At 32.3% G+C, this 22,786-nt stretch overlaps 1 non-coding gene across 1 annotated transcript; it reads right to left on the bottom strand.

Moving 5' to 3' along the window:
• Positions 1-8,674: 8,674 nt before the first annotated feature.
• Positions 8,675-8,781, bottom strand: LOC123206304. The gene has a single exon (XR_006499988.1). It is a non-coding gene; the product is annotated as a small nucleolar RNA R71 (small nucleolar RNA).
• Positions 8,782-22,786: the final 14,005 nt, after the last annotated feature.

Here is a 22,786-nt window from a genome sequence, read left to right as displayed (position 1 = left end):
ATGTAATATGCATTGATTTCTATATGCTTAGTTCTAGCATAAAATATTGGATTAGATGTTAATGAACTAGCATTTTCATTATTGCACCATATAACAGGGGGGGCAGAGAAATCAAGAATCAGTTCAGTGTATAAACTCCTTACCTAAGTTATTTTGGTTGATGTTTGAGTTAAGGCCTTGTATTTTGCTTTTGTAGAAGATAATGCTACAACTTTTGTTTTTTAGAGCTTTATTAAATAAGATTGAGGCCTAAAATAGACAATATTCTATGGTTGATCTTCTATCATATAAGTTGTTCAACTGAAGAAGATGTCTTAGTCTAATTGTAAACCAAAAGATAATGTCCCTTTCACATATCTGAGAGCTCTTTTACATGCTAATGAGTAACGTATGATTTTTGGAGAAATTGATTGAGGTTATAAACAAAAAATGCAATATTAGGTCTTGACAATGTTAGGTTTATTATACAACTCTAACAACACTTTTATAAAGAGAAGGATCCTAAAAGCTATGATGCCAAATGAGTCACACAAGGTTTTGCTTTAAACATTTTTGCTTTATTCAACAAGTCCTGATCATATTTGGACCGACTAAAATGTAACCCATAATCAGTTCATGAACCTCAAAACTAAGAAAATAGTGAAGATCTCTCATAATTTTTAAAGCAAAATTAGCATTCAAATCTTGTATTGAAGTATCTAAAAGTTGCATATCATTACCAGTAAAGAGAATATCATCCATATACATCTGAATATAAATGATTTTGCCACTGTTTTTATTAAAAGAAAGATTAATGCTAATAACAACACTAATGAAACCCAAGTCAATCAAGGTAGCTTTTAATTTGTCAAAACAAGCTCTAAGAGCTTGTTTTAAGCCATATAAGGCCTTATTCAATTTACACACCAATTTATAATCCTTTTAGATAGTAGCAACCCTAGCTAACACATATAAACTTGCTTATTTAGATCTCTATTTAGGAAGACATTATTAATAGCTATTTGCTTGATATCCCAAGCATATTGAACAACTAAACTAAGGATGATTCTAATGGTGGCAACTTTCACAACAGGGTTAAATGTAATACTTCTCTCTAGAAGTACTACCCTGCGGAGGAAGACGTTACTAAATTGTCGATTTTGAGGTTCATTTTATTTAAACAAGAAATAATTCATTAAATAGCTAAATAGAACCTCATTTATTAAAACCTGTAAAATTACTGAAAAACCCTTGCTAAACTAAATTAGAAATGTTCAAAAGATATCAAATAATAAAATGTAAGCTAAAAATCACAACATGTGTAATTTGATACATAAAATAAAATGAGTAAAATAAAAGTTAAAAGGATGGAAATGCCTTCGTTGTTTTATGCCCGCAGACTATCACTCATCCCGCAACTAGCACAATCATCTGTACTTACACATGTGAAAGTAAGAGAATGAGCAATAAGAACACTCATAAAGTAGTAGACTATATTGATAACATTTATTGAAATCTCTAAAATATCATTAAACTCGACCCATGCTTACTTTGTCATTCAAAGTTGGCATCAAACTCCTCTATGGATGATGACGGGTCTTGTATAGTGTCTCTGTGCTCATATTGAAGTCTAAGGACTATCTAGGCTATATATCATAACTTTCATTTTGAACTATGTCTTGTTTGATCACTAAGCAATCACTCCTATAGACTCTTATTTGATGTGACCATACTAAACTTGGTGAAAACATCTGAATTTGAAAGTTATAATTGTAACTATATACTGCATTGATCAATCCAAATCGAATATAGAGATTTAACACTTTGACTATATGAGCTATCTCTTTGTTTCATTATGCTAAACTATATCTTAACAAGGTTCTCCTGTGAGCAAGTACTCTATGTGGGTATGTTGTTCTACTGCAAGCATATCCTACTGTAAGTAGTGTAGTGAAATATATAGTCACAGTGCCCTTCGTAACAATCTTATGATGTCTAGTATACATGTATCTCAACCCTTACTAATTTCGGTTTGGTCTTGTTTCCACCTAAAAAGTATTTTATGTCATTCTATGACTTAACTCTTAGGCACGTATGATACAACTACGTACCTACGATCTATGTATTGACTTTTAGGACAACTCATAAACTTTGAGCCTAATTCCCTTTTTCTTTTCTTTATTCTTCTCTACACACATAGGTGTGTGTTTGTGGACACATAATGGTGTGTCTCTTTTATTCCTTGTACATGACTATCCTCTCATGGTATCTTTCCGTGTGTTAATCTCTCAATACATAAGGGTGTGTGCCCTCTTTAGATATTATTTCACTTTCCTTTCTAAACTTTTCTTAACTGTGCCATTTTACAGGGATATTATGGTCATTTCTCTCCAGCACAGTCATGCTAAGGCTATACATAAGAAGTCTCTATGTTTTAGTTGACCGCTTACTGTTCAGTGACATCTAATAATAGTTAAAACACTAGAAATCTTCACTTGAAATATGGAATCACACATATAAGCTTGTGTTCTATACCATATAGTCATATGATAAATGCAGACTGTAGATCGGGAAGACTTAATTTTGATCCTTACTTGGCTTCAATGTTATCAAATATTGTTTCTTCAATTCTTGTGTATGGAAAGGTGCTCAAAACAACAATATATTTCCACTTTAATGCAATTGAGTGCCAAGAAACTAATTAGTAACTCAATTAACTTATATATAGAATAATAACTAAACATGAAACATTAATATCAAAAGTGTAAAAAACCATCTCAACAAAGCTACTTATCCAAACATCTAGATATCTCATTATGAAATACAATTTAATCTATTCTAGTGTAAGCATGCATAAATCTTATCATAAGAAGACATCAATCATCAATTATGCCATATTAACATCAACATAGTCTAGAATGCAATTATCTCTTTTCGCTCCTTATCATACATAATTTCATCATCAAGAAAATATGTTTTGGTAAAGGAGAACACTCCTTAGTCCATAATAAGATACAAATAAGTCATTATCAATAAGGAAGGTAAAGTTTGTACTTATCTTTATTCACAACAAGCAAAAACATAAGTGGGTCTTCTTCTTCCTTCTTTCCTTCTTACCATATCATCAGAAAATGATCTTTGAAGCTATTACATGAAAGTTGGATGATCAATCTCCAAAATACCTTTCTTTTTCTAGTAAGTTTGAGCGATTAGGGTAAAAATATAAATCCTTAAAAACATAATGAATATGTCTTATACAAAATTGAATCCTATTCAACATACATAGGCATGTGTCATAAGCACACGGTCATGTGTTATTTAAATTTGAAATTTTCATAGAATCAATCTTATCTAATTGACTTCACATGACACATGGGCATGACCTCTCCACACATGATCGTATGTCTCCCAAAACTTAAACTTTGACTCAAAAATAACATTTAATCATGCTTACGTCATTTACACTTATAAATAAATACTATTTTACCATCAAGATGCACCTATGGTTGTTACAAGTCCTCCCCCTTATTGGAATTTTGACCCCAAAATTCACTAGAAACAACTTGGGATACTTATCTCTAATGGTCAACTCTATCTCCCAGGTTGTCTCTTTAATCTTGTGATTCCTTTAAAGGACTTTGACTAAGGGAATTTATCGATTCCTCAATTGTTTAATCCTTTTATCTAGGATTTGAATTGATCTCTCATAATAACTCAAATCCTATAATAATTGAATCTTTTTGGTCCTTAAAACATTAGAAAGACCACCAATGTACTTACGTAATGACGAAACATGAAACACATAATGAATATGGTTTATGCTCGTTGGTAGTGCAAGCCTATAAGCTACCTTACCAACTCATTCCATTATCTCGTCTGGGCTAATATACCTAGGAGCTAACTTACCCTTTCTCCCAAACCTTATCATATGCTTAAATGGGGCAACTTTGATGAAAACTCTATCACCTAAACTGAACTCTAGATCTTAATGTCTCTGATTCGCATAGTTCTTCTATCAATCTTGGGTCTGTTTCATTCTTTATTTGATCAGCTGAACATTTTCAATCATTTTAAGTTAACTCTAGTTCAAAAGACTGAACCAAGACCTCTCTCACCTAACTTATCCCAGTGCAGAAGAGAACGACACCTCATACTATAGAGTGTCTTATATGACACTATCTGAATCGTCGCCTAGTAACTATTATTATAGGTGAACTCCACTGAAGGGATGTTTGGTTTGGATAATGTTTTATTATCAAAATTTAAATATTACCTTAAAGACATATTACTTGGAAGATTACTTGGTATAAATGATTACTATGTTTAATAAAATTTGGTAGGTATAAATAATTATTGTATTTGGTTAAAGGTAATAAAATAATACTAGCAATTTATTTTACTTAAATGCCCTTAGGTATAATTATTCTAAAATATTTTTTATATTACCTATTGTATTAATTGAAAATGCAATTATTTTTGTCCTAAAATATTAACAAATAAGAATATAATTATAATAAAATCAAAATTATCTTAGTAATTTTTTAATACCTAAGGTGAATGTGATAATCAGATTACCACCTACTTGTCACAGTAGCATTGGTAATATAATATTACTATAATATTTTATAACTAACAAACTAAACAAGTTAATGTAAGTAATAAAAGATAAATTACCGAGGTAATTATTGTATCTTGATGTTTTGATGATGATAAAAACTTAAATTAAATATGTTAACATGGCTAAAGAATGCAAGAATGCACGAATGCATTATGAAATGGACAAAGTGTGAAATTTGTAGATAAATCTGAAGTAGAAAAATAGTGGTCATTCCTCTCCTGTGACCAAGTCGTGCATTAACCGTTTAGTGTTCTGGAAATAAAAATAGCAAAAATCCAACTATGATGTTCTGATAACGTTCTAATCGTGACATCAGAGGGGTTTCATATCATGTGTAAATTGCCCAGTCTTGCCACATGTAAAGCTATCCAATCATGTCTTCCTTACGCCATATGTCCAAGTCATAGCCCTTAGATGTTTTAGCCATGACACTTTCTCTTCATGCATCACTGCCATGTGTCCAAGCAAGTACTTTAATCCATTGCATCACTGCCTTGTGTCTAAGCAAGTACTCCAATCCATTGTATCACTACCATGTGTTCAAGCCTTTAAATGTCCCAGTCGTGGCATTTAAAAAAAATGTCCCAATCGCGACATTTTCCTCTCTAGCCATGTGACGCCACGCCATATGTCCAAGCCATATGCTTTGTTGCCTCTCTCCTAGCTCCCCAAGTGTCCATTTGTGGTTGCAAGAACTTGTCCTAGCCATGTCAAATGTGTTCCAATCGTGACTCTAAGAAATTGTCCTAGTCGTGACATAGAATGCCAATCCAAGTATGACACGTCTAATTTTGTCTTTTCTATACAGTTACTAAAATCCTCCTAATTGTGACATATAATTTAATTAAATTGTGGCATAAGTAAAATTCTCTTAATCATGTAGTTTTTCAAAACCTTCCAGTCGTGTCGCACTTTAGTCCATTCATGCACCTCTTTATTTTGTGTAAAATCAAACCCGTACTTCAACCATGCATAAGCCGACATGTATTTGTTCAAGCTTCTAGATTTTTTATACTAAACATAGAAATGAAGCAAGCCACTCGTGACATAGGCTTGTCATCCGTGCTGATTGCATTTAAAGCTATCCGTTGAACATATAAAGTTATCCATTACAACTCTGATCGAGGCCTTTTTCACCAAATTTTTAAATTGGTTTTCAATAATAACTCAATCCTGACAAAATGTAACCTAGCTTTATAAATTGAGCTTGGATTGAAGGGCAAAAGTTTAGACATTTTTGTATGCTAAAAAGAAAAACCTAAAAGACTATGTTTTCTCTGTAATTTTCTCTAAGCTTCCTTTTATTCATTGAGAGATCAAGTGCACTTAGCTTGTATTTAAAGCTTTAGAGAGGCATTCAATACCTTTTATCACTTTGTAATCAAATATTTTGGGCGTAATCTTGTATCAACTAGTGTAGTAGGTGCAATCCCAAATATACTATATGTAGAAAATTTTTCAACAAATAGTGACACTCTAAAGCGGTTTGCTTGGAGAAGTAGATGTAGAAGGCTTGTAAGAGAAAGCTCCAAACCACTCTAAAATTGAACTTTTCTAAATTTTAACTCTTTAATTCTTGTTGGTTGTTTACTAATTATTATTTATTGTTACAATGTTCTATAGATTTTTACTCTGATATTTATTGTGGCCTTATTATTTATTATTGGTTGTTTGCTAATTATTATTTATTGTTGCTTTGCATGATCTTAGTTACTGAAAAAGATTTTTTTTTTTGGCTCTTAGTTACTGATATTTATTGGGTCCTTCTAGGTTTATATTAACCATTTCAAAAGTGTTTAACAATTGGTATCAGAGCCTGTACTCTAGTTTTATTAAAATCTAATGATTTTAGAGTAAACGATCTTCTTTCTTAATGGCTAATACACTTTCTCCTATTTTCGCTGGGGGGTAATACACCAAAAGGTCTCCCTTGTTTTTTGAAATAAATTATACCCAATGGAAAATTAGAAGGAAGTTTCATGTTAGATCTATTGACTTTAAATTATGGAGAATTATTGAACATGGCGATTTAGTGCCAATACACCTTAAGACCAATGAACCAAAAAATAATGGATTTTAATGATGAGGATGAAAGATGATAAGCTTAAATGCTAAAGCTATTAACATCTTCTTTTGTGCTTTTGATGGTACAAAATTTAATAGGGTATCAGCTTGTGAGTTTGTTAAAGAAATTTAGACTATATTCCAAACCACACATGAAGGAACAAGCCAAGTGATATGTGTATGAAATACACACAAATAGGGTTATAATAATATAATTTTAAAGTGAATTTCGGTCTATTTTGTCAAATTCTTTAAGTTTTATTTAATTTTGGTAGCTTGATCTTATTTTGCACTATGAATTATATTTTTAGATGCTTTGGAAACATTTAAGCCCTTTTGGAGCAAAAATAGAAGCTTGGAGAAACAAATGAGAAGACTTTATATCAGGAGGTAGAGGGCAATTATGAGCAGGCTTATGGCCATAATTGGTGCCCATATAAATAAAATTATTAAAAAACAGAAAATAGGGTTAAGTGGTAGGTATAAAAAGGAAGTTATATCTTTTTCACTTCTTTACCAAAATATAGCAGCCCAAAGGATTTTAGAGAGAGAAAACTTCAAGAAACAAGTAAAAGAGTAAAGATCCAAGATTAAAGATAGAAGACCCAAGAGAATCAAGATTTAAAAACCTTAGAGTTTTTCCTATCCCTTTATTATCTTCTTTTACTGATTCAAAATGTCTCTCTCTTCAACTTTATCTTGTAGTTTGAATTTTATAGTTATGAATAGCAAATTTCCTTTGCTAGGGTTTATGACAAATCTATAAATTCTCAAAGATTTTGTAATGCGTTTTGATTTTTAATTAACGATGATAAATGTTTGATTTAGTAATTGTGATTTTAACTTCTTACTTGGTGTTAAGGCCTATTACCATGCTTGTTTGTAGATTGGAGAGTGATATTGAGGAATACATACCTAATTAGTTCATGTCTTTGCTAAACCTAGGGTTTTATTTAGAGATAAATATAAATCCTTTGTGGGTAAATTAATTGTCATAGAAATTAATGGGTTTTGATTAACATCATACGACGAAAGTAGGTAAGATTTTAATCTTAACACGCCTAATTAACCTTGAGAGAGGAATTGGGTAAAATTGGATAATCAACCGTCAACAATTCATCTTATCATTGATTTTAATTGGATTCGTTACTGATTTTTGAGTAATTCATAGTGAAATCATAAACCCTAGGCTTCTTTATATTGGTATTTCACTTTTAATTTGCTAGATGTTTATTTCCCTTTATTAATTTCGACTTAGTTAGTTTGCATTTTAATTAATTTTAATCCAGTTTTCATCCATCTCATTTTATTTCTCTAGCTAATTTAAATTACAAAACGAACTAGTACTCGACAATCAATCCCTGTGGGGCCAACATCTTTCTATATTACTTGATTGACTTGTATACTTGTGAGCCATTGGCAACAAGTTTTTGGTGCCGTTGCCAAGGATTAGTGCTTTGTTGATATTAGTATAAATTGTAGCTTGGCTAGACTAGAGTTTTATTTTATTTTATTTTTGATATATTTCATTTCCTATTGTCTTTGTTCTTTCCTTGTAGGTACATTATTGGTTTATGACCAGATCTCAAAATCTAGAAGAGAAAGACTAGCAAGACAAGAGTTATCATGGAGGATAACGTTAACAATCAACGAGCTCTTCGTGATTATGCTATACCTATTACACATGATGGCTATTCAAATGTTAAGAGGCCTACTGTGGTCGCCAACAATTTTGAGATCAAACCTTCCATTGTTCAGATGGTACAACAAAATCAATTTAGAGGGTTAGAAAATGAGGATCCACATGTCCACTTATCATGTTTCTCTCAGATATGTGATCCTTTCAAGATGAATGAGGTTCTTGAAAATGCAATCAAATTAAGGCTATTTCCATTTTCATTGAGGGATAGAGTGATTGCTTGGTTGGATTCTAAGGCACCTGGTGCATTCATTACATGACAGACATTTTCTTAAGCTTTCCTTGCAAAATATTTCCTACCTGGTAAAACTATTAAATTGAGAAATGAGATCTCCACTTTTTACCAAAGGGATGATGAGTCTTTATATGAAGCTTAGGAAAGGTTCAAAGATTTATAGAGACAATGTTTCTATCATGGTTTGTTTGATTGGCTAGTTGTTCAAACTTTCTACAATATTCTTTCTTACTTGCTAAAAAGTATTTTAGATCCAACTGCTAATAGGTAACTAATGGGTAAACCATCTAGTGCAGTTTTACACTTGATTGAAGAAATGACTTCCAACAGTTGTCGATGGTCTAATGATAGAGCTGGTCAAAGAAGACATTTAGGGGCACATGAAGTGGATGGAATTACTATGGTGAAGGCTAAGTTGGATGCATTGACAAATAAATTGGAAAGATTAGATATAAAAGGTTGTAAGAACTTCTAGCTATGAGAATTATGGAGGAGATCATGCAAGCTTTGAATGCCATTTGGGTACCCACTATGCACATGAGTGTACAAATGAGCAAGTGAATTTTCTCAACCATAACCAAAGGAGACAGGGTAATCCTTACTCAAATACATATAACCTAGGTTAGAAGAATCACCCAAACTTTACATGGTCAAACCACGCCAATACTTCCAACCCAAACCAAAATTTTAAGTAGCAAACACTAATCCTCAACCTCCTCAAGAGCAAAAATCAAATCTAGAATTAATGATGGAAAATTTCATTCTTGCCCAAAAACAAAAAGTCGATGCCTAAGATAAAGCGATTAGACAACTCACTGCCAAGGTTGATCAATTAGCCATGCATAATAGCATGCTTGAGGTATAGTTGGGTTAACAAGCAAGTGCTTCTAATTCTAGAGAAATAGAAAAGTTGTCTAGCCAACCTCAAAATCCTAAGGAACATTGTAATGCAATTGTCACCAGGGACAATAAACATTTGGGTGAATCTGTAGGCAAGGTTGTAAATGAGGTTGATGAGGAGGGTAAGCAAAAGGAAGTTGAAAAGTTGGGTGAGGAAGACTTATTAAAGAAAAAAATTTAGGAAAGCGTTGAAAAAGCTCCTAAAAAGATAGTCCCATCCAAAACCTGTATTACACCTTTGCCTTTTCCACAAAGATACCAAAAGGTAAAACTTGATCAACAATTTGGAAAGTTTTTAAATGTCTTTAAGAAGATACATCTTAATGTTCCTTTTATGGAGCTATCACTCAAATGTCGACGTATGCCAAATTTTTCAAGGATATCCTCTCACATAAAAGGAAACTTGAAGAGTTTGAAATGGTAGCTCTTTCAGAGGAGTGTAGTGCCATCTTGCAAAATAAGTTGCCACCTAAGTTTAAAGATCCAAGGAGTTTTTCTATCCCTTGTGTAGTTGGTAAAAAATCTTTTGGAAAAGCTTTATGTGATTATGGTGCAAGTATAAGTTTAATGTTTATGTCTATTTGTAGGAGATTGGAGCTTGGAGCTCGGAGAATTAAAACCTACAATAGTGACCTTATAATTAGCGGATAAATCTATAAAGTATCCTATAGGGATAATAGAAAACGTGCCAATTAAAGTTAAAAAATTTTATGTTCCTGTAGACTTTGTGGTTTTAGAAATGGAAGAGGATATTCAAGTTCCTCTCATTCTGGGAAAACCATTCTTAGCCACGACAGGAGCAATCATCGATGTTAAAAATGGAAAACTCACTTTTGAGATTAGAGACGAAAAAGTAGAATTTGATGTTTTCCAAATGTTTAAGCAATCTAACATTATGAGTTCATGTTGTAGGGTTGATATTATGGATAAGTGCGTGAATAAGGTATCTAACAAGAAATATCTGGAGGACCCACTTAAAGGGTAGATCATACATGAGGCTATGATAAAAGATGAGACTTGCCTTGTTCAACTGGATGAGTTAGATGAATTCAAACTAAAAGCCTATGAAAATGCCAAGGTCTACAAGGAAAAAACAAAAAGATGGCATGACAAGCATGTTCTAAAGAAAAAATTTTATGAAGGTGACATGACACTACTTTCTAATTTGAGGCTAAAGTTTTTTCCAAAAAAGCTTAAGTCAAAATGGTTGAGACCCTTCAAGGTGATGAAAGTGTTCTTGAATGGAGATGTCGAGGTGTGGAGTGACAAATCAAAATCTTTCAAAGTAAATGGTTGGAGATTGAAACTTTGTCTTAGTGGTGAACCTATTGATATGGTTGTCTCTTGTCCACTATATGATCGTGTACCTTGATTTTTTTCAAATGAGGGTCAAACTAATGACCTTAAACAAGTGCTCTTGGGAGGCAACTCATGTTTTTTTTTTCTTACACTATTTTCTTTGAGTTTATTGGTGAATAATCCTTCCCACATTTAGTTTAAACTTGGTTTTTTTTTTTGTTTATTTCAGATTGATTTTGGAGTACAAGCTTGGACATGAGGAATATTTTCAAGTTACAAAAGAGGGTAAAATTAAATCTTGTTCAATTTGATGTTTTCATTGGTTATGATTTGTTTGATTAATTGTGTTCTTACTATTAATTGCCTTAATTTGATTGAGTGATTTCTTTGTGGTGTTAAATTGGTGGATAAAGAGTGTGAAATTTGAACTTCTTTAGGAATTACATTTTAAGGTGAAGGGAGCAATATTTACGGACACCAAATATAGGCATAAAAGTGCCCATATTTGGTTTTTAGAAAAATGTGATAAGGTGTTTTGGGTTTTGTTTTTGTTTTATTTTGTTTTTATTTTATCTATTTTGTTTTATTTTGCTTTTTATTTTATTTTATTTTATTTTACTTTACTTTATTTTATTATTATTATATTTTATTTTACTTTATTTTATTATTATTTTCATTTTATTAGTATTTTCATTTTATTTTATATATATATTTATATTTTTTTTCCCTCTCATATATTTGCACATTTGAAACCCGAGCCCCTGTTTCATCTCCCCCATTTCAGCATGGCGCTTTCTTCGTCATTCTCCTAACAATAGTGCCTTTTTGCTCCCATTTTCTTCTCCAACTCTTCATAAAACAACATCGAAGTCTCTTACAGGTTACGCGTCAGCTTCATCTCCACACACTGTAGAATGAGTCAGCCTGCTCTTTCTTTATGCAGTGGCAGCTTCACCAAAGCACTACAGTTTGTTCTCTGCACAACGTTAATTTCTCCGCACTGCAGCCCCACTTCTCCACTATTTTTCCTACACTGCAGCACCACCTGATGCGTCCTTTTTTTTATTCAGCCAACTGAAACGTGTCAGCCTTTTTTCTTCTCTGCACAATGCCACTGCAGCTTCAGCCTTTCTCACACAAACAAAAGCCCACACGTCAGCCTCTCCTTCACCACAAACAGCCACATCAAGTTGCCATTTATCCAATTCACAATAGCAGCCCCTTTTTCTCCCCACAGTGCACGCCTATAACAAAGCAGAGCAACGGTGGCGCGCGTTCTTCAATTTTCCTCTAAGGCAGCCACGTCATCTTTTTCTTTGCTCCAGCGTGTCTTCAATTTATCTCAACAGCCATACAACTTTTTTTTTTTTTTATATATGGTACTTTGATATTTTAGTAAAATTTTAAATGCACTTGATGATATTTTTTTAATTGTTGTTGGGGGATTGAAATTGTTATTGTCGAATGGATTTGCTTTGTTTGCATAAAATGTTGCATACTCTTACACAAATTGAATCTATTGAATACATACGACAGTGCAGATTTTTTTTTTTTGTATTGTGTTGTTGGATAAATTGTTGACTTGGAGAACTTGGAGCTGCTAGATTTTTGGAGTTTTGGTTAGATTGATTACAGGATATTTATTTTTTTGATGATAATTTTGTTGAGATTCTGGATAAATTTTTATGCAGATTTTTTGTGGCTTGTGTTATTGTGTAAAATTTTTGTTAAAGTTGGTGAAATTTTGATCTATTGTTTTGATGGTAAACTTGTTGCATTTATAGATAAATCTTTTTGAGCAAATTTGTTGATATTGAGTTGATAAATTGATATTTTACTGATGTGTCTATTTAAAATTTCATTGATGATATTTATTATTAGATATTTTAATTCCTTTTGGATGCTCACTAAAAATTGAATTGTACTATTGATATTTGGAATGTTTTGATCAACAACACCGTCATTAGCAAAATTCAAATTGCCTTATTCTTTTAACTAACCTTTATAAATGTTTAATCTTTCGTTAGCTTTTTGAGCTATTTCTTTTGTGCTTTATTTACATTTTTTTGCATTTTCTTTATTTTAACCCTTAATCATTCACTTAGCTAATAAATATATTAAACATACCTTTTATATGAATTATATTATTGATAAAATAAGTGGATTTACGTGTGATTCTTGGATTAATTGAAAAGAGAGACTGAAAAAAAAGAGAAAATCATAGTATTATTACTCTATATGCCCCATGTACAAAGAAATAAGTTGGAGAATTTTTGAAAGAAATGCATAAATTTATACATGTATATAAAAAAATGAAAAAAAAAGGAGAAATCTGAAAAAAAGGAAAAGAAAAAGAAAAAAAATATATGAAAAGAAGAAAAAAATTTTATGTGAAAAAAAAAGGAGCGGAAAAGAAAATAGAAAGAAAAGAAAATTTCTTCACATTTTATTAGTGCAATTTATATTCATATTTCTTCCTTAATTTCTATTTTGTGATCATGTGGATTTTCACTTTCCCCATTAATAGTATACTCATGTTTATTTGTTAACTTATTTATCATTTTATTCTTTAGCTCATACCCTTAGTTACGTTACAACTTAAATAAAGACCTATTGATCTTTTTGAAATACATTACACTTTCATTAGTAGAGATAGGTTGTTTGATTTTGCCTATGGGACTTGGTTGACTTCATTTAGAGACAATGAAGATTGTTAAGTACGTATATGCCTATCTGAACAACAACAATTTTGGTGTGATTGAACAATGCATACATTTTCAGTTTGATTTTTGTGACTCTTGTTTTCTTTGGATCCGAGATAGAGTGTTTCTTACACTTAAGGCTTTTGAAAAGCAAGTTTTGGTTTTCGATTGCATAAAGTCATCTTAAGAATTCAATTCCCTAAACCCTATTGGTTTTTCTATTTTTCCCTTTGATTTCACTTTTGTTTATTTTTGCTTGGGGACAAGCAAATTCTTAAGTTTGGAGGAGTTTGATGTGTGTATGAAATACACACAAATAGGATTATAATAGTATAACTTTAAAGTGAATTTTGGTCTATTTTGTCAAATTCTTTAAGTTTTATTTAATTTTGATAGCTTGATCTTATTTTGCATTTTGAATTATAATTTTAGATGCTTTGGAAACATTTAAGCCCTTTCAAAGTGAAAATGGACACTCGAAAAAACAAATCAGAAGACTTTATATCAAGAGGCAAAGGGCAATTGTGAGCAGTCTTATGGCCATAATTGGTGCCCATAATTACTGGGCACAAATAATATTTTTAAAGAACAAAAAATAGGGTTAAGTGGCAGGTATAAAAAAGAAGTTACGTCTTCTCCATTTCCTTATCACTAAAATACAACAGCCCAAAGGATTTTTATAAAGAGAAAGCTTCAAGAAACAAGTGGAAAAGTGAAGATCCAAGAGAATCAAGATTTGAAGATCATAGAGTTTTTCTTATCTCTCTTATTATCTTCTTTTATTGATTCAAAATGTCTCTCTCTTTAACTTTATCTTGTAGCTTGAACTTTATAATCATGAATAGCTAATTTCCTTTGCTAGGGTTTATGACAAATTTATAAATTCTCAAAGATTTTATAATGGGTTTTGATTTTTAATTAATGATGATGAATGTTTGATTTAGTAATTGTGATTTTAACTTCTTGCTTGGTGTTAGGGCCTAATACCATGCTTGTTTGTAAATTGGAGTGTTATATTAAGAAATACATACCCAATTAATTCATGCCTTTACTAAACCTAGGCTTTTATTTAGAGATAAATATAAATCCTTTGTAGGTAAATTGATTTTCATAGAAATTAATGAGTTTTGATTAACATCATACTACGAAAGTAGGTAAGCTTTTAATCTTAATATGCCTAATTAACCTTAAGAAAGGAATTGGGTAAAATAGGATAATCAACCATCCACAATTCATCTTATTAGTGATTTTAATTGGATTCGTTACTGATTTTTGAGTAATTCATAGAGAAATCATAAGCCTTAGATTTCTTTATATTGATATTTCATTTTTAATTTGTTAGATGTTTATTTCCCATTATTAATTTCGACTTAGTTAGTTTGCATCTTAATTAATTTTAATTCAATTTTCGTCCATACCATTTTAGTTATCTAACTAATTTAAATTACAAAACGAACTAGTACTCGACAACCAATCCCTGTAAGACAAACATCTTTCTATATTACTTGATTGACTTGTATACTTACGAGCCATTAGCAATACAAAGTTAAAGAATCGAAGATCAAGCTTCTCTTCTGAAAATATGAGTTATTCGAAATGAAGTCTAAAGAAAATATAACTAACATGTACAAATGGTTTTCCAACTTGATGAATGATCTCAAAGGGCTCGAAAAGAGATTTAAGACGATTGAATTGGTAAAAAGATTTTAAGATCATTACTAGATTTGTGGACTATGAAGGCAACAACTATTGAGAAGTCTAAGGATATTAACAAAATAACAATGGATGAGCTCATAGGAAGTCTCCTTACTTATGAAATGAAGAGAAAACCAAAGAAAGAAGAAGTTAAGGCTAAAAAAGATATTGCATTAAAGGTTATGGATGAAAAAGGAAGAGAAAGGAAATTCTTCCATGGATGAAGATGATATGTCTTTTAGCTAGAAACTTTAGCAAATTTATATCAAGATCAAAGAGAAACAAAGGAAAGAGTTTTGCTAGACAAAGAGGAACAAAAACCAAACCATATTTGTCAAGATTGTCCTCTGAGAAAGAAGAAGAAAGATTAAAAGGAGAAGAGATTTTAGAAGAAAGTGTTTGCCGCCACTTGGAGTGGAAGCGATGACTCAAGTGATGAAAATGAGTCGGAGGAAGAAAAAGCCAACATATGTTTCATGGCCATGAATGATTTGGAGGATAAGGTAAATGATTCAAACTCATACTCTTTGCATCAATTACAAGATGTATTTGAAATCTTAATAAACGAGTATGAAAAAATGGAAGCAAAATATAAATCATTAAACAAACAATTGATCTGCATTAAAAAGGAACATGATATACTCCTACATGATCATGATGAGTTGGCTAAGAAATATGATGTTGTTAGAAATGAAAAGGATTCATGCCTAAAAAAATTAACATGCATGAAAGAGGAACATGAAGAACTAAAGAAAAAGGTATCTAGTTTGAAAGAATTATTAGAAAAATTCAAAATAGGCATTAAGAAGTTGGATAAGATGTTTGTATTTCAAAGAAGTGGTCTTAATAAGAAAGGACTAGGCTATAATAGAAGTAACACTTTTTCAAACTCATGTAGACCTTTAAAGACACGTTATGCATTGCATATAAAATGCAAATTTTGTTCATTAATTAGGTATACTATTAGAAATTGTTCAATTAAGAATGGTAAACTTTTTAAAGTGAAGAAGGTTTAGATTCCTAAAGGGACACTTAAAACTAAAGTTGTTAGACCCAAGACCGTTTGGGTACCAAAAAGTAAACAGATGAATTTATCTTGTAAGCTTGCTTGCAACCTTCCTTGATGTCTTCTAGCAAGTAGTACTTAGATAATGGATGCTTAAGACGTACGACAAGAGATAGGAGTTTATTCTCCTTTTTGAACGCTAAAGATAAAGGTAATGTCAATTTTGGAGGTAACTCCAAAGAAAAAGTAGTTGGCATCGACACCATAGGTAACTTTTCTTTTTCAATTGATGATGTTTTACTAGTTGAAGGTCTTAAGCATAATTTACTTAGTATAAGTCAATTATGTGACAAAGGCTTCAAGATTAGTTTTTATTCTTTATGTTGTGAAATTATTGATGCTAATGCAAATGCAATTGCATTCATTGGCCATAGGCATTCAAATGTGTACATTATAAACTTGCATGATATTACATCTAGAGATCTATGTCTCTTGTCAACCAAGGAGGAGGTCATGTGGCTATGACATAGAAGATTAGGACATGCAAGCATTGATGTTCTTCAAAAGATTTCAAAAAGAAACTTAGTAAAAGGTTTGTATTGTGTAAAGTTATCCAACTGTCTCTTCCTCATACTACCTGTCCAATTCACAACCCTTGAATGTCCCAATCGTGACACTTAAAAATGTCTCGACCATGACACTTTCTTTTTGTGCATCGCTGCCACATGTCTAAACAAGTACTCCAATCTATTGCATTGCTGCCATATGTACAAGCAAGTATTCCAATCTAGTGCATCACTATCACATGTCCAAGCCTTTAAATGTCCTAGTTGTGATAGTTAAAAAGTGTCCCACCTGTGACATTTTCCTCTCTAGCCATGTCATACCACGTATCCAAGCCACATGCTTTGCTACCACTCTTCTTGCCACGTGTCCAGTCGTGGTTGTAAGAACTCTTCCTAGGCGTGCCAAATGTGTTCCAACCATAACCCTTGGAAATAATCCCAACCATAACACAAAATGCCAGTCTAGGTATGACACATGTAAATTTGTCCCTATTATGCAGTTTCTAAAAACCTCCCAATCGTGACATAAAATTCAATCAAATTGTGACACATGTAAAATTCTCTCAGTCATGCAGTTTTCCAAAACCTTCTAGCCATGTCGTACTCTAGTCTAGTCATGCACTTCTTTATTTTGTGTAAAATCAAACCCATACTTCAACCGTACACAAGCCGGTATATACCTGTTCAAGTTTTTGGATTTTTTATATTAAACATAGAAATGAAGCAAGCCACTTGTGACATAGGTCTACTGCCCATGTTGAGTGTATTTAAAGTTATTTGTTATAACTCTGATTGAGACCTTCTTTGCCAAAATTTTCAATTGGTTTTCAACACAACTCATTCTAACAGAATGCAACCTAGCTCTATAAATTGAGCTTGGATTGAAGAGCAAAAGGTTAGACATTTTAATACATTAAAAAGAAAAACCCAAAAGACTATATTTTCTCAATAACTTTCTCTACGCTTCCTTTTATTCATTGAGATACCAAGTGCACTCAGCTTGTATTTAAAGCCTTATAAAGGCATTCAACATATTTATCACTTTGTAATCAAACATCATGGGTGCAATCCCATATATACTACGTATAAAAAAATTTTCAAGAGATAGTGGAACTCTAATATGGTTTTCTTGAAGAAGTGAATGTAGGAGACTTGTAAGAGAAAACTTTAAACCACTCTAAAATTGAGCTTTTCTAAATATTAACATTTTAATTTTTGTTGATTGCTTGCTGATTATTACTTTGTTATTATTATTTATTGTTGCAGTGTTATATAGATTTTTGCTTTGGTATTTATTGCTTATTTGTTGTTGCTCTGCTATTTATTATTGCTTTGTATAATCTTAGTTGTTGAGAAAGAAATTTTTTTTGGAACCTATTCACCCCCTCTAAGTTCATATTAGCTATTTCAAAAGTGTTTAACAATAATATTTATTAATTGGAAACCAAATGGCCTATAAAGGCAACATGTCAACCTAACTTGCCCTGTAGTCCAAACAGTGGTTGTCAACATATCCTCTAACACTTGATTGGTCCTTTTAGTCTGACCATTTGTCTACAAGTAATAAGTTGTAGTGAATATTAAATTAGTGCCTAATGATCTATGTAAACTCTTCCAAAAAATTGACACAAACCTTATGTCTCTATCTGATACTATCTTTTTGGGCACACCATGTAATTTGATAATCTTTTAATCATATAACTTTCCCAGCTTATTTACAAGGGTGGTGTCCTTAATAGACAAGAAATGCACTAACTTGGTCAATTTATCAATAATTACACAAAGCATATTATATCTACTCTAAACCCTAGGAAGTCCAATAATAAAGTCCATAAAAATATGTTTTCGCTTCCATTTGGGTATACTCAGAGGTTGAAGTAATCTTGATGGTATTTGGTGTTCAGCCTTAATCTACTGGTAGGTGAGACACTTAGCGACATACTCACTTACATCATTCTTCATACCAGACCATCAGAAATTCCTCTTTAAATCATGATGCATCTTTACACCTTAAGGATGAGTCGTGTAAAGAGAACTGTGAGCCTCTAAAAGAATTCTTTACCTTACCTAATTCACTAGAGGAACATAAACTTTACCTCTAAACTTAAGGACGTCACCAACCAACTAAAAATCTACTTCGAAACCATCTTGAATCCTTTGTTTACAATCATCCTAAAGTTGAATTGTCTTGACTCTTCCACTAACGTGGATTTGATTTATTCTCTGGGTAGAAGCCCAATTATTAACTCAATTTGCTGTTGGCCCAAATCTAACTGAACCTTCCTTTGAATCACAACTGTGACAAAAATAGTTTTTTATTGAGGGCATTTGTAAAACCACTATAAACTTATTTAGGTAGTCTTGGAACATTTTGTAAAACCACCATAAACTTGTGTTGATTGCTCCTCTGAGTCTTCACGTGGTAAGGAAACGAACATTATCTAACCCTTATGAGATGGTGCCCTAGTATCCATGCGGAAAACAAACATGAGAGGTTATCTAGGAAAAAGGCTATTAGAGCTTCTATGTGCTAGACAGGAATGTGTTCACTAGAGAGAGAAATTCAGAAGTCTTTGGCAGCTAGGGTTTTTGATTTTTTGCATATGAATTTCGTATCTGAGATTAATTTGTTTTCATTAACTCACACTTTGTTTCATATTTATATGTAGGTGTCCAAGCGCAATAAGAGTTTAACTCATACTGGACACCATTAACATATGTGCACAGATGATTCACTTGTGTGCCACTTGGCATACCTTAAACCATACGTTGCATATTAATTTTGCACAGTGCTATAGGGCACTATACATGTTAAGTCAAACTTAGTCAAAATATGGTGAATAAAGTTCTCTCTCTTCCTAAACACTAGGATTGTCAAACGATCCTTATCTCTAGGTTCGTATAAACCCTTATATGTATGTGACCTATAAGCTCTCCATCAAAGTGACAGTGTTTGAATTTGGGTTAAATTTAGACACAGACCAAGATTGGCCTCTAGCAAAGCGTCATGGCTACTTGAACAACAAAGTGTCAGTGAACATCTCTTAAGCTTTTACAACATTACAATTATGTGCAATTCAATCCTTTTGTCAATCAATATCTCTTAAGGTTAAGACATATAAATATGTCTATCTCAGTAGTTTCTCAGTATAAACTGATACTTATCAATGACTTACACATATTAGGCTACAATCTTATCCCAATGTGGTCATAGATTCAAGCAATAATGAATATCATTCAGTATCTTATGTAAGATATCTTTTTCTTGTGTTCAAGAATGATGAATCCTTTATTGATCAACCATAGTCTCTATGTATCTCACGATATAGTCTTTCACTATTTTTATGTAAATAAATATTTTAAATGCAACAAAATTCTCCATTATTACAACCCAAATGTCTGACAATAACTAAAAGTCTCTATAGTGCATAATTTAGAAATCACTATATGAATGATATAAAATTTTGAAATGATTATTTTGCCCCTTACCCTCATGCAATAGTTTGACTGGATCACTAAGTCCCTCGTATGCCTCATAACTTGCCTTTACCTACAAAATCATAAAAATGAATGCATAAGTGAAAACACTTAATAAGTTGTGACACCTCGGTACTCTACACGAAGCATAAAACTGAAATCTTAGCATTTCATCGTTAAATATCCTTGTGGCTGAAATGGATGTTTTTGGCTCACTACCTTGTCAATCCATTTATTCTGAAGCTCCTTGTGCCCTGTATACATAGGCCATCTCATATAGATTGTTAAGACCTAAGTTGATCTTGGCACCTCTAATGCTTTAATGAAAATAAATGACACATTGAGTGTTTACCCAACATCATACCTTATGCACACACCATATGGTCTATTGGGCTAACCACTTGCGATACCCTGCATAACACATAAAGCTAATGAACTTTACATTCCATTTGTGAATCTCATTGTGGTCACATCTCGACACCTTCATGCCCTAACATAAGCCATCCACAAAGGCGGATTAGGCCTAAGTTGAAATTGGCATATCTAATGCCCTAGTGAACGCATACGACACCTTATGTGTCACTAACTATTATGCGTTATGAACATGTCATGTAGCCTATCGAGCTAACTAACTAGGACACCTTGATCACACAGGGATATCTCTAGTAGCAACTTATTCCCGTACTATATAAGTTGATCAAAACTGTTGATTAACCATCTAGAGATAACCCCTACCTTGGGTACATATATGGTACATTCAACCTAATTTTCTTTTTATGGGCTGCTTCTCAGGCAACTTGCAACCTAGTTTTTTAACCAAAAATTCGATTTGAACTCGCAACCCAAATGCATTACATTCAAGAGCATAAGCCATAGTCCCACGAGATATCTTTTGAAAGCTTGTTGGCATCCCCAATAGGCAAATTTTCTAGCCCAAACTTGACTTGTCATCCAATTTCAAAATTCTACAAAACATGTATTTTTTTTCATGTATCTTGTCTTCTGATGAAGTCCACACACGAAAGAACTTCCATGCCTCCCTTTACTTTACACAACATGAATCCATATAAATTCACATGCCCAACAACTTCATTTAACAACAAAAAAGTCACAAATCAATACAAGAGCCTTCTAAGTTTGTAATTTTTGGAATTGTTGTGATTAAAGATATAAAAAAATATTCTTGAATTACTTGTTACTTATGGGATATTCTATTGTTGGTTATCAATTGACTTTCAATGAAGTTATGTCATTGGAATTGTATGTGTAAATTAGTATGCATCCTTTTGACAGTAGTTACGTATATATGGCTATGATTTGAGTGTTGATAGAGGGACTTAGTGTGTGTGATTATGAAATCTGAAGCATGTCAAGCTAGGTAACTAGGCTTAATTGTTTTAGTGATCATGATTTCCATGTAAATGTGTTTATGAATATATGAAGTGCATGTAGACCTATTGGTTAACTAAAAGGTGTTTAATTGAATGGCCAGAGGCAAGTTTTGGTGGTAAAAAATCGTTGTTCAAATGAATTCTTTTTTTATAGATTGAGTGATACATGGTTGTGTAACACGCTCAAGTTTTGGTCAAGTTTTGGTGGAAACACGCTCATGTATCTTTATGAATGAATAGTCTTTATGTTAGGAAAATCACGAGTGTATTAATTTAGGGATAAATACAAGCCCGTGTGGTATGAGACACATGCCCTTGTATGCCACCTTGGATTGCATACCCCTGCGTTAGATAAATTTGAAATCGTGTAGATAAAATAACACACCCTTGTTTATGGAAGATACACCCTTATGTACATTTGGAAAAATTTAGAAGTAAAGGCGTATGAAAGTAGTAATGCTAGAACAAGGTTTTTATACTTATAGATGACTATGGAAATTATTATTTTACCCGTATAAAGGATGATTATAAGGAAATGAATAGTAAGGTTTTAATGAAGGTAACACGAGATGATATCTAGATAAATGGTCTAACTGTGTGTTTGACAGTACAGAGGGATTTTAAAGATTAACTATGTGTATGACGACACTTGGGATAGCTTGTGTGACCTTGATATCTATTTGATGATTATGCATCGGTGTTGGGCGTCTTAGCATCTGGGATGCTTATGTAATATTGGAAAAGGCTCGAGGTCTTACTCCTCTTGTGATATGGTGTCCATAGCCTGAAACCCGACTAACAAGTGTATTGGCTACACCTTATGATTAACTTATGGAATATATTATGTTTTTACTAGGCATTCGAGATGCCAATATACATTGTGTGACATTAGTCATTCGGGATGATACCACCATTAGAGATTAGATGTTGGGCACCAAATAACTCAGATAGGCATTCGAGATACTGGAAAAACATTCAAAATACCATATCGAGATCAAATATGGGACACAAACTGGTAATTATAGTTATGATTTATGTTGTGTGTTTGGTGCCAAAAGACCACCTACTTACTAATTGTGTTTCATTCACCATATTCCTTTTGTGATTTTGGAAGAAGGATTGTAGAGTAACGGAAGAATGACAAGGGAGTCAATG

The sequence above is a fragment of the Mangifera indica genome, unplaced genomic scaffold (assembly GCF_011075055.1).
Source record: "Mangifera indica cultivar Alphonso unplaced genomic scaffold, CATAS_Mindica_2.1 Un_0031, whole genome shotgun sequence".
In the NCBI taxonomy this organism is placed as follows: Eukaryota; Viridiplantae; Streptophyta; class Magnoliopsida; order Sapindales; family Anacardiaceae; genus Mangifera; species Mangifera indica.
The sequence above is the reverse complement of the archived record's forward strand: the minus strand, read 5'-3'. Positions and strand labels throughout refer to the sequence as shown.